At 31.6% G+C, this 16,654-nt stretch overlaps 1 long non-coding RNA gene across 4 annotated transcripts in view; it reads right to left on the minus strand.

The window, feature by feature from the left end:
* The window catches only part of LOC143239736 (uncharacterized), a 570,827-nt gene that overhangs the window by 372,251 nt on the left and 181,922 nt on the right, over positions 1-16,654 (minus strand). The window lies entirely within an intron of this gene.

Genomic DNA, 16,654 nt, shown 5'->3' on the forward strand with positions numbered 1-16,654 from the left:
TACGTTACACTATCTTACAACATGAGAATATTATATTAAAAACAAACAGTAAGTTTTGCAGTAGAAATTATTTGACAATGTTGTCTATTGTGATGAATTTTTCATTTCCTAACGTTTAATAAAATCATAAAGAATAATTTTTTATTCAAATTAATACAACGTCTCACATCGGGCTATCAACTGAGCCGAACGAAGAGAATCATACTTTTCATGATTTTTTTTTGCAAGTGATTTTTGTAAGTAACTTGTAATGTTTAATATCAAATGTAATACTCTCAATGTTTAGATAATATATTATAAATCTAATTGTTCAACAAGTGAAGATGAGCATTGTGTAGTACCTGTTCTTTTCATTTATGTGATAAAATCTTATACCTGCAAAGCAACTTTTACTTTGCATGTAACACTCTTGAGTAACAAAAAAAACTAACAATGATGAAGGTGCAGAAATGTATTAAAGCTATAATTTTGGAAGCGTGTGTCTAGGACATCTGTGAACATCGATTAAATAACTTTCAATTATGAAATGTCCACCCTTCTCTAGAAATCAGAAACAATGCATTCCTGATGACTAAGCGCACAGGTAAGTGCCCCGAGTCAAAATTACATTTTGCCACGAGGGCAGTTCAGGGTGTAAATTTGATATAGGTTAGCTAATATTGGGAAGAAGACCTTCTCGTGGTTTATGACGCTTCCACACATAGTAATGCAGACAGCAGTTTTCCCTCTTTTATGGAGTTAAATAGTCATGTTTTATTTTCTCAATCATTAAATACTTTTTTGTGACTACTACTTTATTAATTAATTGAGTCACTAGGTATTAAAAGAAGGTTCATAAAAGATTTACATAAAATTTCTTACCATCAAGACATCGACAAGTCTGTATCGATAGGTCTTGTGTGTACCTCTGGCATCTTGAAAACTCTCAGTGTACGTTATAAGTATTAGTGCTGACAGTTAAATTCAACAAGGAAAGATGTGCATTGTGCAGTGCCTGTTGTTTTCATTTCTGTGATAAAAACTTATACCTGCAAAGCAACTTTTACTTTCATGTAACACTCTTGAGTAACAAAAAAAACTAACAATGATGAAGGAGCAGAAATATATTAAAAATATAGTTATGGAAACGTGTGTCTAGGACATCTGTGAACATCGATCAAGCTCCTTTCAGCTATGACCTGTCCAGCTTTGTGTAAAAAGCAGAAGCAATGCATTTCTGATACCTAATTGCACAGTTAAGTGCCCAAAATAAAAATTACAGTCTGCCTAGAGGGCAGTTCAGGGTGTAAATTCGGCCTTTCTATTATGAATAGATTAGCTCAAATTGCGAAGAAGACCTTCTCGTGGTTTATGACGCTTCCACACGTGGTAAAGCAGACAGCCGTTTCCCCTTTTTTATGGAGTTAAATAGTCGTATTTTATTTTCTTGATCATTAAATAACTTTTCGTAACTACTTCCTTATTTAATTAATTGAATCATTAGGTATAAAAAGAAGGTTCTTTAAACATTGACGTAAAAGTTCTTACCATAAAGATATCAAGAAGTCTCTATCAATAGATCTTGTGTGTGTCTCTGGCATCTTGAAAACACTCAGCGTACGTTATAAGAATTAGTGCTTACAGTCAAATTCAACAAGAAAAATGAGCATTGTGTAGTACCTGTTGTCTTCATTTCTGTAATAAAAACTTATACCTGCAAAGCAACTTTTTTTTTGCATGTAACACTCTTGAGTAACAAAAGAAACTAACAATGACGAAGGAGCAGAAGTATTCTAAAGCTATAGTTTTGGAAGCGTGTGTCTAGGACATCTGAGAACATCGATAAAGCTCTTTTCAACTATGATCTGTCCAGCTTTATTTGAAAGCAGAAACAATGCATTCCCTAAACCTAATTGCACAGTAAAGTGCCCCAAGTCAAAATTACATTTTTCCACAAGGGCAGTTCGGGCTGTAAGTTCGGCCTTTCTATTTGATATAGGTTGGGAAGACGACCTTCTCGTAGTCTTCAAACTTTTACTTTGCATGTAACACTCTTGAGTAACAAAAGAAACTAACAATAACGAAGGAGCATAAATATTCTAAAGCTAAGGTTTTGGAAGCGTGTGTCTAGGACATCTGTGAACAGCGATCAAGCTCCTTTCAGCTATGACCTGACCAGCTTTGTGTAAAAAGCAGAAACAATGCATTCCTGATACCTAATTGCACAGTTAAGTGCTTCCAGTCAAAATTACATTTTGCCACGAGGGCAGTTCAGGGTGTAAGTTCGGCCTTTCTATTTGATATAGATTAGCTTAAATTGGGAAGATGACCTTCTCGTGGTTTATGACGCTTCCACACATGGTAATGCAGACAGCAGTTTTCCTTTGTTTATGGAGTTAAATAGTCATGTTTTATTTTCTCAATGATTAAATACTTTTTGTGACTACTTCTTTATTAATTAATTCAGTCACTAGGTATCAAAAGAAGGTTCATAAAAGAGTTACATAAAATTTCTTACCATAAAGACGTCGAGAAGACTATATCGATATGATTTGTGTATATCTCTGGCATCTTGAAAACTCTTAGTGTACGTTATAACAATTGGTGCTGACAGTTGAATTCAGGAAAGGAAGATGAGCATTGTGTAGTGCCTGTTGTCTTCATTGCTGTAATAAAAACTTATACCTGCAAAGCAACTTTTATCTTTGCATGTAACACTCTTGAATAACAAAAGAAAGTAAAAATGGTGAAGGAGCAGAAATATATTAAAAATATAGTTATGGAAACGTATCTTTTAGACATCTGTGAACATCGATCAAGCTCCTTTCAGCTATGACCAGTCCAGCTTTGTCTAAAAAGCAGAAACAATGCAGTCCTGATACCTAATCGCACAGTTAAGTGCTTCCAGTCAAAATTACATTTTGCCACGAGGGCAGTTCAGGGTGTAAGTTCGGCCTTTCTATTTGATATAGGTTAGCTAAAATTGGGAAGAAGACCTTCTCGTGGTTTATGACGCTTCCACACATGGTAATGCAGACAGGAGTTTTTCCTTCTTTATGGAGTTAAATAGTCATATTTTATTTTCTCAATCATAATATACATTTTTGTGAATACTTTATTAATCAGTTCAGTCACTAGGTATTAAAAGAAGGTTGATAAAAGATTTACATAAACGTTCTTACCATGAAGACATCGAGTCGTCTGTTTCGATAGGTCTTGTGTGTGTCTCTGGCATATTGCAAGCTCTCAGAATACCTTATAAGTATTAGTGCTGACAGTAAAATTCAACAAAGGAAGACGAGCATTGTGTAGTGCCTGTTGTCTTCATTTCTGTGATAAAAACTTATACCTGCAAAGCAACTTTTACTTTGCATGTAACACTCTTGAGTAACAAAAGAAACTAACAATAACGAAGGAGGAGAAATATTCTAAAGCTATAGTTTCAGAAACGTGTGTCTAGGGTATCTGTGAACATCGATAAAGTTCTTTTCAACTATGATCTGTCCAGCTTTGTGTAAAAAGCAGAAACAATGCATTTCCTATACCTAATTGCACAGTTAAGTGCCCCAAGTCAAAACTACATTTTCTCACGAGGGCAGTTCAGGGTGTAAGTTCGGCCTTTCTATTTGATATAGGTTAGCTAAAATTGGGAAGACGACCTTCTAGTAGTTTATGACGCTTCCATACATGTTACTGCACAAAGCAGTTTTCCCTTGTTCTTAGAGTAAAATAGTCGAATTTTTTTTCTTGATCATTCAATAACTTTTCGTAACTACTTCCTTATTTAATTAATTGAATCATTAGGTATAAAAAGAAGGTCCATTAAACATTGACGTAAAAGTTCTTAACATGAAGATATCCAGAAGTCTCTATCAATAGATCTTGTGTGTGTCTCTAGCATCTTGAAAACTCTCAGCGTACTTTATAAGTATTAGTGCTGACAGTCAAATTCAACAAGAAAAGGTGAGCATTGTGTAGTATCTGTTGTCTTCATTTCTTGAATAAAAATATATCCCTGCAAAGCAACTTTTACTTTGCATGTAACACTCTTGTGTAACAAAAGAAACTAACAATGATGAATGAGCAGAAATATATTTAAAATATAGTTATGGAAACGTATGCCTAGGACATCTGTGAACAACGATCAAGCTTCTTCCAGCTATGACCTGTCGAGCTTTGTGTAAAAAGCAGAAACAATGTATTCCTGATACCTAATTGCACAGTTAAGTGCCCAAAATAAAAATTACAGTCTGCCTAGAGGGCAGTTCAGGGTGTAAATTCGGCCTTTCTATTATGAATAGATTAGCTTAAATTGGGAAGATGACCTTCTCGTGGTTTATGACGCTTCCACACATGGTAATGCAGACAGCAGTTTTCCTTTGTTTATGGAGTTAAATACTCATGTTTTATTTTCTCAATGATTAAATACTTTTTGTGACTACTTCTTTATTAATTAATTCAGTCACTAGGTATTAAAAGAAGGTTGATAAAAGATTTACATAAAAGTTCTTACCATGAAGACATCGAGTCGTCTGTATCGATAGGTCTTGTGTGTACCTCTTGCATCTTGAAAACTCTCAGTGTACCTTATAAGTATTTGTGCTGAGAGTTGAATTCAGCAAAGTTAGACAAGCATTGTGTAGTACCTGTTGTCTTAATTTCTGTAAGAAAAACTTATACCTGCAAGGCAACTTTTACTTTGCATGTAACACTGTTGAGTAACAAAAAAAACTAACAATGATGAAGGAGCAGAAATATATTAAAAATATAGTTATGGAAACGTGTGTCTAGGACATCTGTGAACATCGATCAAGCTCCTTTCAGCTATGACCTGTCCAGCTTTGTGTAAAAAGCAGAAGCAATGCATTTCTGATACCTAATTGCACAGTTAAGTGCCCAAAATAAAAATTACAGTCTGCCTAGAGGGCAGTTCAGGGTGTAAATTCGGCCTTTCTATTATGAATAGATTAGCTCAAATTGGGAAGACGACCTTCTCGTGGTTTATGACGCTTCCACACATGGTAATGCAGACAGCAGTTTTCCTTTTTCATGGAGTTAAATAGTCATATTTTATTTTCTTGATCATTAAATAACTTTTCGTAACTACTTCCTTATTTAATTAATTGAATCACTAGGTATAAAAAGAAGGTTCATTAAAGATTGACGTAAAAGTTCTTACCATAAAGATATCGAGAAGTCTCTATCGATAGATCTTGTGTGTGTCTCTGGCATCTTGAAAACTCTCAGTGTACGTTATAAGAATTAGTGCTTACAGTTGAATTCAACAAGAAAGACGAGCATTTTGTAGTACCTGTTGTCTTAATTTCTGTAATAAAAACTTATACCTGCAAAGCAACTTTTACTTTGCATGTAACACTCTTGAGTAACAAAAGAAACTAACAATGACGAAGGAGCAGAAGTATTCTAAAGCTATAGTTTTGGAAGCGTGTGTCTAGGACATCTGAGAACATCGATAAAGCTCTTTTCAACTATGATCTGTCCAGCTTTATTTGAAAGCAGAAACAATGCATTCCCTAAACCTAATTGCAACCCCAAGTCAAAATTACATTTTTCCACAAGGGCAGTTCGGGCTGTAAGTTCGGCCTTTCTATTTGATATAGGTTGGGAAGACGACCTTCTCGTAGTCTTCAAACTTTTACTTTGCATGTAACACTCTTGAGTAACAAAAGAAACTAACAATGATGAAGGAGCAGAAATATATTATAGCTATATTTATGTAAGCGTGTGTCTAAGACACCTGTGAACATCGATCAAGCTTTTTTCAACTATGAAATGTCCATCCTTCTATAGAAAGCAGAAACAATGCATTCATGATGCCTAATCACACAGTTAAGTGCCCCAAGACAAAATTACATTTTCCCACAAGGGGCAGGTTATGGTGTAAGGTCGGCCTTTCTATTTGATATAGGTTAGCTAAAATTTGGAAGACGACCTTCTAGTAGTTTATGACCCTTCCATACATGTTACTGCATAAAGCAGTTTTCCCTTGTTCTTAGAGTTAAATCGTCGTATTTTATTTTCTTGATCATTAAATAACTTTTCGTAACTACTACTTTATTTAATTAATTCAATCACTAGGTATTAAAAGAAGGTTGATTAAAGATTTACATAAAATTTCTTACCATGAAGACATCGAGAAGACTGTATTGATAGGTCTTGTGTATATCTCTGGCATCTTGAAAACTCTCAGTGTACGTTATAAGTATTAGTGCTGACAGTTAAATTCAGCAAAGGAAGACGAGCATTGTTTAGAGCCTGTTGTCTTCATTTCTGTGATAAAAACTTATACCTGCAAAGCAACTTTTACTTTGCATGTAACACTCTTGAGTAACAAAAGAAACTAACAATAACGAAGGAGCAGAAATATTCTAAAGCTATAGTTTTGGAAGCGTGTGTCTAGGACATCTGAGAACATCAATCAAGCTCCTTTCAACTATGATCTGTCCAGCTTTGTCTTGAAAGCAGAAACAATGCATTCCTGATACCTAATTGCACAGTTAAGTGCCCCAAGTCAAAATTACATTTTGCCACGAGGGCAGTTCAGGGTGTAAGTTCGGCCTTTCTATTTGATATAGATTAGCTAAAATTGGGAAGACGACCTTCTCGTAGTTTATGACGCTTCCATACATGTTAATGCACACAGCAGTTTTCCATTGTTCATAGAGTTAAATAGTCATATTTTATTTTCTTAATCATTAAATAACTTTTCGTAACTACTTCCCTATTAATTAATTGAACCACTAGGTATCAAAAGAAGGTTCATTAAACATTGACGTAAAATTTCTTACCATAAAGACGTCGAGAAGACTGTATCGATATGATTTGTGTATATCTCTGGCATCTTGAAAACTCTTAGTGTACGTTATAAGAATTAGTGCTGACAGTTGAATTCAGGAAAGGAAGATGAGCATTGTGTAGTGCCTGTTGTCTTCATTGCTGTAATAAAAACTTATACCTGCAAAGCAACTTTTTTCTTTGCATGTAACACTCTTGAATAACAAAAGAAAGTAAAAATGGTGAAGGAGCAGAAATATATTAAAAATATAGTTATGGAAACGTATCTTTTAGACATCTGTGAACATCGATCAAGCTCCTTTCAGCTATGACCAGTCCAGCTTTGTCTAAAAAGCAGAAACAATGTATTCCTGATGCCTAATCGCACAGTTAAGTTCCCAAGTCAAAATTACATTTTCCACGAGGGCAGTTCAGGGTGTAATTTCGGCCTTTGTATTTGATATAGGTTAGCTAAAATTGGGAAGAAGACCTTCTCGTAGTTTATGACCCTTCCATACATGTTACTACACAAAGCAGTTTTCCTTGTTCTTGGAGTTAAATAGTCATATTTTATTTTCTTGATCATTAAATAACTTTTCGTAACTACTTCTTTATTTAATTTATTGAATCATTAGGTATTAAAAGAAGGTTCATTAAAGATTGACCTAAAAGTTCTTACCATGAAGATATCGAGAAGTCTCTATCAATAGATCTTGTGTGTGTCTCTTGCATCTTGAAAACTCTCAGTGTACGTTATAAGAATTAGTGCTGACAGTTGAATTCAGGAAAGGAAGACGAGCATTGTGTAGTGCCTGTTGTCTTCATTTCTGTGATAAAACTTATACCTGCAAAGCAACTTTTACTTTGCATGTAACACTCTTGAGTAACAAAAGAAATTAACAATGGTGAAGGAGCAGAAATATTCTAAAGCTATATTTTGTAAGAGTGTGTCTAGGACATCTGTGAACATCGATCTAGCTTTTTCAACTATGAAATGTCCATCTTTGTCTTGAAAGCAGAAACAATGCATTCATGATGCCTAATCGCACAGTTAAGTGCCCCAAGACAAAATTACATTTTCCCACGACGGCAGTTGAGGGTGTAAGTTCGGCCTTTCTATTTGATATAGGAAAAATTGGGAAAACGACCTTCTCGTAGTTTATGACGCTTCCATACATGTTACTGCACAAAGCAGTTTTCCCTCGTTCATAGAGTTAAATAGTCGTAATTTATTTTATTATCATTAAATAACTTTTCATAACTACTTCCTTATTTAATTTATTGAATCATTAGGTATTAAAAGAAGGTTCATTAAACATTGACGTAAAAGTTCTTACCATAAATATCGTTCTTGTCAACAGATCTCTGTGTGTGTCTGATATCTTGAAAACTCTCAGTGTACGTTATAAGAATTAGTGCTGACAGTCAAATTCAACAAAGGAAGACGAGCATTGTGTAGAATCTGTTGTCTTCATTTCTGTGATAAAAACTTATACCTGCAAGGCAACTTTTACTTTGCATGTAACACTCTTGTGTGACAAAAGAAACTAACAATGATGAAGGAGCAGAAATATATTTAAAATATAGTTATGGAAACGTATGCCTAGGACATCTGTGAACCTTGATAAAGCTCCTTTCAGCTATGACCTGCCCAGCTTTGTGTAAAAAGCAGAAACAATGCATTCCCTATACCTAGTCATACAGTTAAGTGCCCAAAGTCAAAATTTTATTTTTCCTCGAGGGCAGTTCAGGGTGTAGGTTCGGTCTTTTTATTTGAGATACGAGTTTGAGGTACAACCTCGTAGGTTGTTAAAATTAGGAAGAAGACCTTCTCGTGGTTTTTGACGCATCCGTAAATGGTACTGCAGATAGCAGTTTTCCCTTGTTCTTAGAGATAAATAGTCATGTTTTTTTCAATGAAATAACTTTTGGTGACTACTTCTGTATTTAATTCAACCACTAGGTATTAAAAGCAAATGTTTGAAGTTATTTGCAATGATGACCATGCAACTCACTACTGTTACCTCTTGTTCGTCATTTCCTACCCTGTTTAGGTCTTCTTTTTGGTATGGTCTTAAAGTTTTGACCAGATAGCTCTTAGGTTAATTTCATAGTGTTCAAATTTTCTCCATTAAATGCTAAAAAAGTTTTTTTTAATTTTATTTTCCCTTTTCTTATTTTCATCTTTCGAAGCTCTACTCAAATAAGTGGTTGAGTCTTACGACATAAAATGCATATTTTGTTTTTATGTTTATTGGCCTGAAGATTTTGGCCAGCAGTGTAATATTGAAGATATATATTTTTGGTAAATCCAATATCTAGAATTAATTTGGTGATATTTTCTGATCTTATTATTATTTGTTGGACATGGAGTGCATATCTCTATCTGAGTGTCCGAAATAATAAATACATTGTGTCACTACCTATTTATTGGCACCACAAACAATAATCTATAAAAAATTCAGATTCAAATTCAGACAATTATACAAATAACTACGATACGTACGACAAACATTTGTTTATCAAAGAACAGAATTTTAAAGTACTGTCCTTGTAACAAGAACTCGACTTTCACTGTTACTAAATCTGAATGTTTGATTATATCTTTATTGATGTAATTTATAAATATGCATTTAATGAATGTAATTAAAAAATCTTTTCATTTTTAAATAAACGGTACTATACTTTATAGATCAAAAATAGTATTTGTGTTATCACAATCAGACCAGTTTTCCTCTCCATTAATTACCGTAAAAAAGAATATTTTTCTCTTAACAAATAGTCCCTTTTCTTATTTTTAGTACGACGCTTTTTAAAACAGTATGGTATGGTGTTAGTTAACACTAACTGCCTCGCCTGTCACAGGTTGCAGAGTAAAGTAAATATTTCTTACTAGTTGTCTGACTTTTGTTTCTCATTTCAAGAACTTAATTCATTTTTATAAAATGACCTTATGTGAATATACAATTAAAATATTTATACAAAACTTTATACCTACAAATTGTATTGGTCGAAATACCCGCGAAATGCAAGGTGAGTAATTTTTTGCTGTCACATTTTGTTCTTTCTTCTCAAAGTTCGGCCGCTTAATTTAATGTCTAGTCGCTATAGTTACTATGTACAAATATTCAGTAATATTGCGGTTCCATTTTACTGTTGTCTTTCTTCGCATTGGTTGGAAGTGTAACAATACTCTTGACTAAATTGTTGTAATGAAATGACGTAAGCAAACGAAAAGGAAAATAACAGAAAAATAAAACTGATAAGTGAAGGAAAACAGCTGGAAAAGTCAGAAGATATTCTTAGTTGAGTTATGAAAACGAAAATTTATTTTTTAAATCTAGTTAATAAGTTGTATATAGAATATAAATAAAGGTTTGTTTCTCGTACTCACAGGAATGATGATTTGTTGGTGTAGATCTCACAGCAACAAGTTTTTTGATGTGAACGTTTATTTGTCGTCTGTAGATTTATTCTATACATACAACTTTAAACTTTTACATATATACTGTATGTATATGTTTTATGAAATATAAAAATAGAGAGAATTACAAATGTTTTATGATTCGATCAAAGTACACAAATACATGCTACTAGAAACAAACATTTAAAATTGAAAGGGATACACAGCTAACAGTGATAAAAAACACATTGTGAGATTGTGATGCCCCCCCTTGCCTTTGGGATCCACCGGGAAGAAATGTTGGAATGTTGTTATTTTTCCCTAAAATTATAAAATTGAATCAGGTTACGCTGTACAAAAATTAAAATATATCTTTAATATAACAGGCATATTAGGCCTTTTAGTATTTTATTCTGCCTAACGCCAGACGATTTTATTTAGCTGAGGGGAAGTTCTTGCGGTGAAAGTGTTAATACAATCTCAGTTAACATCAACAGTGCGTCATTGCTTGCTTGTAGATACAGCACCTTCTCAAGATCGTATGCGTCATTGGAGATGCAAGATAACCTAGTAATTTTCGTATGAACCATCTGTCAACCCTGGGTAGTGATGCCAACTGTCTTTTAAAAGCCAGATCTGGATAAGCGGCTAAATCTCGAAGAAAATGAAACAAAATGAAGCATGACGTCATAGCTGAAACTGGTCCAAATCTGAAACTTTGTGATGTAATTAGATGCAGTATCGGTTGTTTCAATTTCAATGTATGTTTATATGAAGTATAATTATATTCGTAACAATTGGTAATTGTTAGGTTAGGTTAGATTTGTTGTAGTTTAATAAGATAAGCTTGGCACCAATGAGCTATGTGACATCATGCAAGTGTATGACGTCATGTTTTATTTCGTTCAAGAGTTAGACGCAGATATAATAATTATGTTAACCGTAATGGAGGATACATTTTAAGTAGTTTAAATATTAATGAGGGAGTCTTCAAAATAAGTTGTTGTATTTGTAACTGTATACGTTAATTTTTTTTATTTTTTAATCATCAGCTGTACCTCACTGATTAGAACGTGCTCTATTGAAGGCATGGAAGTGAAAGCATAGAAAATGTTAGGCCTGTTTTTCAATGGGCAGTCAGTGCTGTAGGCCATTATGTTACACAAGGTGATATCTGGGAAGTGTACAGGGAGTTTGATGATACCTTTCTTGGTACTCTACAAGTAAGTGTATAAACTTTGTACACAAAAGATCTAGTATTGTATTGAGTTTATTACATCCATTTTATTGCTTAAATTCTATAAAGCTCTCCCGGTTGGTAAGAAAAACAAGATCACATTGGATTAACATTGCCATAACTTCTTGCCAGTTGAGATGTGTAATAATTAATTATGAATTCTATACACAACTTTGCAGTATATGTTGACTTCTGACAGTGTTAATTTCTGAGTTGTAAATACGTTCTTATAAACAGTTTTATGTTTGTATAATTACAGTTGTATTATTCTTTAGTTTCTTTCATATTTGAAATTATTCATTTTTATATTTAGGTAAGCTCTATAGTTATGCAATGAACCCACATGTGTGTATAGTCGTTATTAACATTAGAAAATGAAAAGTACTTTATTATGTAACTAACAATTATTTAAACTAGTATTGAAACATTGAAACAAAGTATTCAAACATCCCAACATCTCTATACTATAGTTGTATCTATAGGGTTGTCAAATGATGACTTTTTGTGAACAGTATTGTCAGTAGATATTTATACTAACTATTAATTGTGATGTGATATAAATAATGAGTAACATTTTTGTGATAACTGTAATCAGAGGTTTTTAAATGATTAGGTTTTATTCCATTGTTACTGTATAGATATGAAAGTAAGACAGTTTTATGTGCCTGTTAATCAGTAAATAACTATTAAATTCATTCAACAAAACATTTTATGTTTATCAATTTAACACACTTATTACTTATTTAGAGCTAACACTGATTACATAGTTTTTGTGTACAGTAAAAGTTAACAAAATAATTAGTACAAGTAATTACAGTAAAACTATAACATAATATTATCATAAATCATTGTGACTGTTCTGTGTTTTAAGAAAAATATCTAAAATTTAAAGACTTATTTGTGAATAGTAATAATATATATACATGTGCAATGTATTAGAATTTAATGTGATTATATTATATACAAAATACTGGTCCTCTGGAACAGAAGAAAAAGAGTTGCACTTATTAAAGGTCATTTATATACAATTTTGTATCAGCTGTGGTTGTGCAATATGCACTGATTTGTGTATTAAAAATTATTGTACTGTAACATAGTCAACACTTTGTATGTTTAACTTAGTTGTAAACTTATAATCAGTTAAACTACTCAACACTTTGTATTATTATACTTTGGATGTTTAACTTAGTTGTAAACTTATAATCAGTTAAACTACTCAACACTTTGTATTATTATACTTTGGATGTTTAACTTAGTTGGAAACTTATAATCAGTTAAAATACTCAACACTTTGTATGATTATATTTTGGATGTTTAACTTAGTTGGAAACTTATAATCAGTTAAACTACTCAACACTTTGTGTTATATTGCTTTCATTGTTTAATTTATCTGTAACTACACTGCTGGTAACTTTAATAACAAAATGAATTAAATAGGCTATAGAATTCTTTTGAATTGTTCATATGAGTTATGATCAAGTGATTTCAAAGACTGTCCTTATTACTGGTAAGATGATTTATATAAAACATAACTGTTTATGATAAACATTTAGAATTTTGTAATTAAAATTCTCTGTTATATATGTATACATGTATATATCTTATCTGTGGTAATGGAGGGTAAAAGGGATCCTGGATAATACAAAACAAAGAAAACTTATATATCTGTGTATTTCTTAGCAAGATGAAAATAATAGAAATGTAGTTTGACCTGATATTCACCCTGACAGATGACAGATTTCACAGTATTCATTTAAATTCTCCTTTTGTTTTATTTGAGTTTTCAAATTGTAGAACACAGAATGTAGAAACTAGTTCTGAAGTTTTGTGTAACAACTTGTGGGATTCTCAGGATTCTTTTAAAAGATAAACTGGATAATCTGTCCATGGATGATTGAGTTAACTATAGCTTCTTGTAAAAGATAATACTTAACCATGTTGACATCTCTCTTTCTTTCTTGTTTGTCAGTATGACATCCAGTTGAAAATCCCTTCCACTTCTTTCTCTACTCATGAACAAGTTATCTGAAACTGTCTGTGGTCTGTCATCTTGTGGATCAACTATATTCAAGCCTTAGAACAGTGGAAACAACCTTATTGTAAGGTCAATGGTCAGTAATATATATGTAAAAGTTATAAGCTAATAACTTTTACTTAAAAAAGTAAAATAAATGTTGTAAAATGCAACAAAAAATTAAAAAAATGTGCCTTATATAATTTTTTATAGATAATAACATCATATTTTTTATGTGTCAGAATATAGTGTATCTTGGAATGTTTTTAATGTATTACTCCCTCCTGGAAATGCATCACCCACACTTTGTCTTCATATTTGATTACTTAATGTTCTGGTAATCTTTACTTTTTCGTTGTTTACCTTTAATTATATGACAGAGTTTAGTATTGCTGGTATTGATTAAAATAAGCTGAGTTAGTTACTATAATGTTACACACTTTAAACTTTATTTATGAAAGACTCGTGTATGTTAACAAATGATGTATCATGCACAGTTTATAACACAAAATATGCCTGAAAGTAATTAAGCTCTTCAGGCTGGTTTCACCAAAGAAGAGGAGTTCAGATAGCTGTGTCTCCCTCTGGATTATTTATGGAGAAGGTTAGACAAGAATAATAGTAAGTGTATAAAAAGTTTTTATATTCTGTACTTCTGATTACACTTTCTGTGTTGTTTGAGGTGATGTGATATCCTTTAGTATAAATATTGTTAGTTTTGTGAGGTATACAGAAACCTTTTTGAACAAATAAATGATTGTAATATTGTCTGCTAGAATGAACAAGCACTAGAACATTGTTCAAAATGTATATAAACAAACATAATGTTACAAATTACCTTGAGAGTCTACTGTCACTTAATAATTTAAAAACATAATTATTTAATATACATATTGTTTTTATATTATTTATAAAAGAGCTGATTGCGTCATTTTATTGTTCATTCTTAGTTTGGCCTTGTTTGATTTAGACTGTATATCCTTGCAATAATTAGGTAATGAGGTTTGTCACATTGTCATATAATTTGTGCATCATCATTTCTGTCTCTGTAGAATGCTTTAATGACTAAGATATGTAGTAGGACGTGTATAAAAATATTCAGACAAATAAAATAAAATTAATCCAACTCCACTTTTTCAGAGCATTAATCAAATACACCTTCATGAAGATGGATATGTCTGAGGAGCACATTAGGCATATAATACTTTATGAGTTTAAGAAATCAATACTGCAGCAGAAACTGCATGGAAACATTCAAGGTGTTTATGGTGTGGAGTCTCCCAGTGAAAGAAAATGTCGAAGGTGGTTTCAGAAGTTCAGATCAGGTGACTTAAGTGATGCTCCACATTCAAGTCATCTTGTTGGGTTTAATGGTGACTTGCTGCTGGCAGCAACTGATGAAGATTGTGCTGTAACAGTTGAAGAACTAGAACAGAAGCATAATTCAAACCATTCGACAGTTCACTGTCATCCGCAATAGCTTTGAATGGTGTCAAAACTTGGAAAATGGGTTCCCCATGATTTGACAGTAACCAACCTTAGAGCAAGAGTGGACATTTGCACTTTTCTCCATGAACATAACTTGTTTTTTTTTTGGACAGGTTAGTACCTGGAGATGGAAAATGGATATATTATAAAATGTTAAGTGTCTCAGACAATGGTTCAGTGCAGGTAAACTGGCTAAAGTGCAGCCCATAATGGACCTCCACCTTAGGAAAGCCTTATTAAGTGTTTGGTAGGATATCGTTGGTGTAATCCACTTTGAGTTGCTGCCATTCAATGTAAAGATTACATCAGATATCTATTGTCAACAGTTAGAGCATTTGAATGTTGCACTGAAAAGAAAGAGGCCTGCTTTGGTCAGTCGTATATGTATTGTGTTACACCAGGATAATGCATGGCCCCATACAGCAAGGATCACATCTGTAAAGATTGAAGAGATAGACTGGGAGAAACTTCCACATCCTCCTTATTTTCCAGTCCTTGCAATATCTGATTATCATCTGTTCTGGGTTAGTATGAGCTGAGAATTTGTCTCTAGTATATAAAATGGAACTTGTTGGTTTAAATAATAAGGAAGCTTTCATTATTACTTAACTCTGTAATGTATGTGTTATTTTTGCTTATTTTAATCTTATATTAAATACTTTTTGCCAGCAATCAGAACAAGAAACAAAACTGATGATGAACAGTAGAGCCATGGAAACATATGTAAATATCTGTAATGAATGTTTTGAACTACACATATTTCATCTTCAACAAAAATCAATGAAATTAATTAATTAAACAATCTTTAGTATAAATATTAATATAAACATACAATAAACAGTGTTATAAATATTAATATAATAATACAATAAACAGTGTTATAAATATTAATATAATAATACAATAAACAGTGTTATAATATTAATATAAACATACAATAAACAGTGTTATAAATATAAACATACAATAAACAGTGTTATAAATATTAATATAATAATACAATAAACAGTGTTATAAATATTAATATAATAATACAATAAACAGTGTTATAATATTAATATAAACATACAATAAACAGTGTTATAAATATTAATATAATAATACAATAAACAGTTTTATAAATATTAATATAATAATACAATAAACAGTGTTATAAATATTAATATAATAATACAATAAAAAGTGTTATAAATATTAATATAATAATACAATAAAAAGTGTTATAAATATTAATATAATAATACAATAAAAAGTGTTATAAATATTAATATAATAATACAATAAACAGTGTTATAAATATTAATATAATAATACAATAAACAGTTTTATAAATATTAATATAATAATACAATAAACAGTGTTATAATATTAATATAAACATACAATAAACAGTGTTATAAATATTAATATAAACATACAATAAACAGTGTTATAAATATTAATATAAACATACAATAAACAGTGTTATAAATATTAATATAAACATACAATAAACAGTGTTATAAATATTAATATAAACATACAATAAACAGTGTTATAAATATTAATATAAACATACAATAAACAGTGTTATAAATATTAATATAAACATACAATAAACGGTGTTATGAATATTAATATAAACATACAATAAACGGTGTTATGAATATTAATATAAACATACAACAAACGGTGTTATGAATATTAATATAAACATACAATAAGCAGTGTTATAAATATTAATATAATAATACAGTGT

Source organism: Tachypleus tridentatus, chromosome 13 (assembly GCF_004210375.1).
Source record: "Tachypleus tridentatus isolate NWPU-2018 chromosome 13, ASM421037v1, whole genome shotgun sequence".
NCBI lineage: Eukaryota > Metazoa > Arthropoda > Merostomata > Xiphosura > Limulidae > Tachypleus > Tachypleus tridentatus.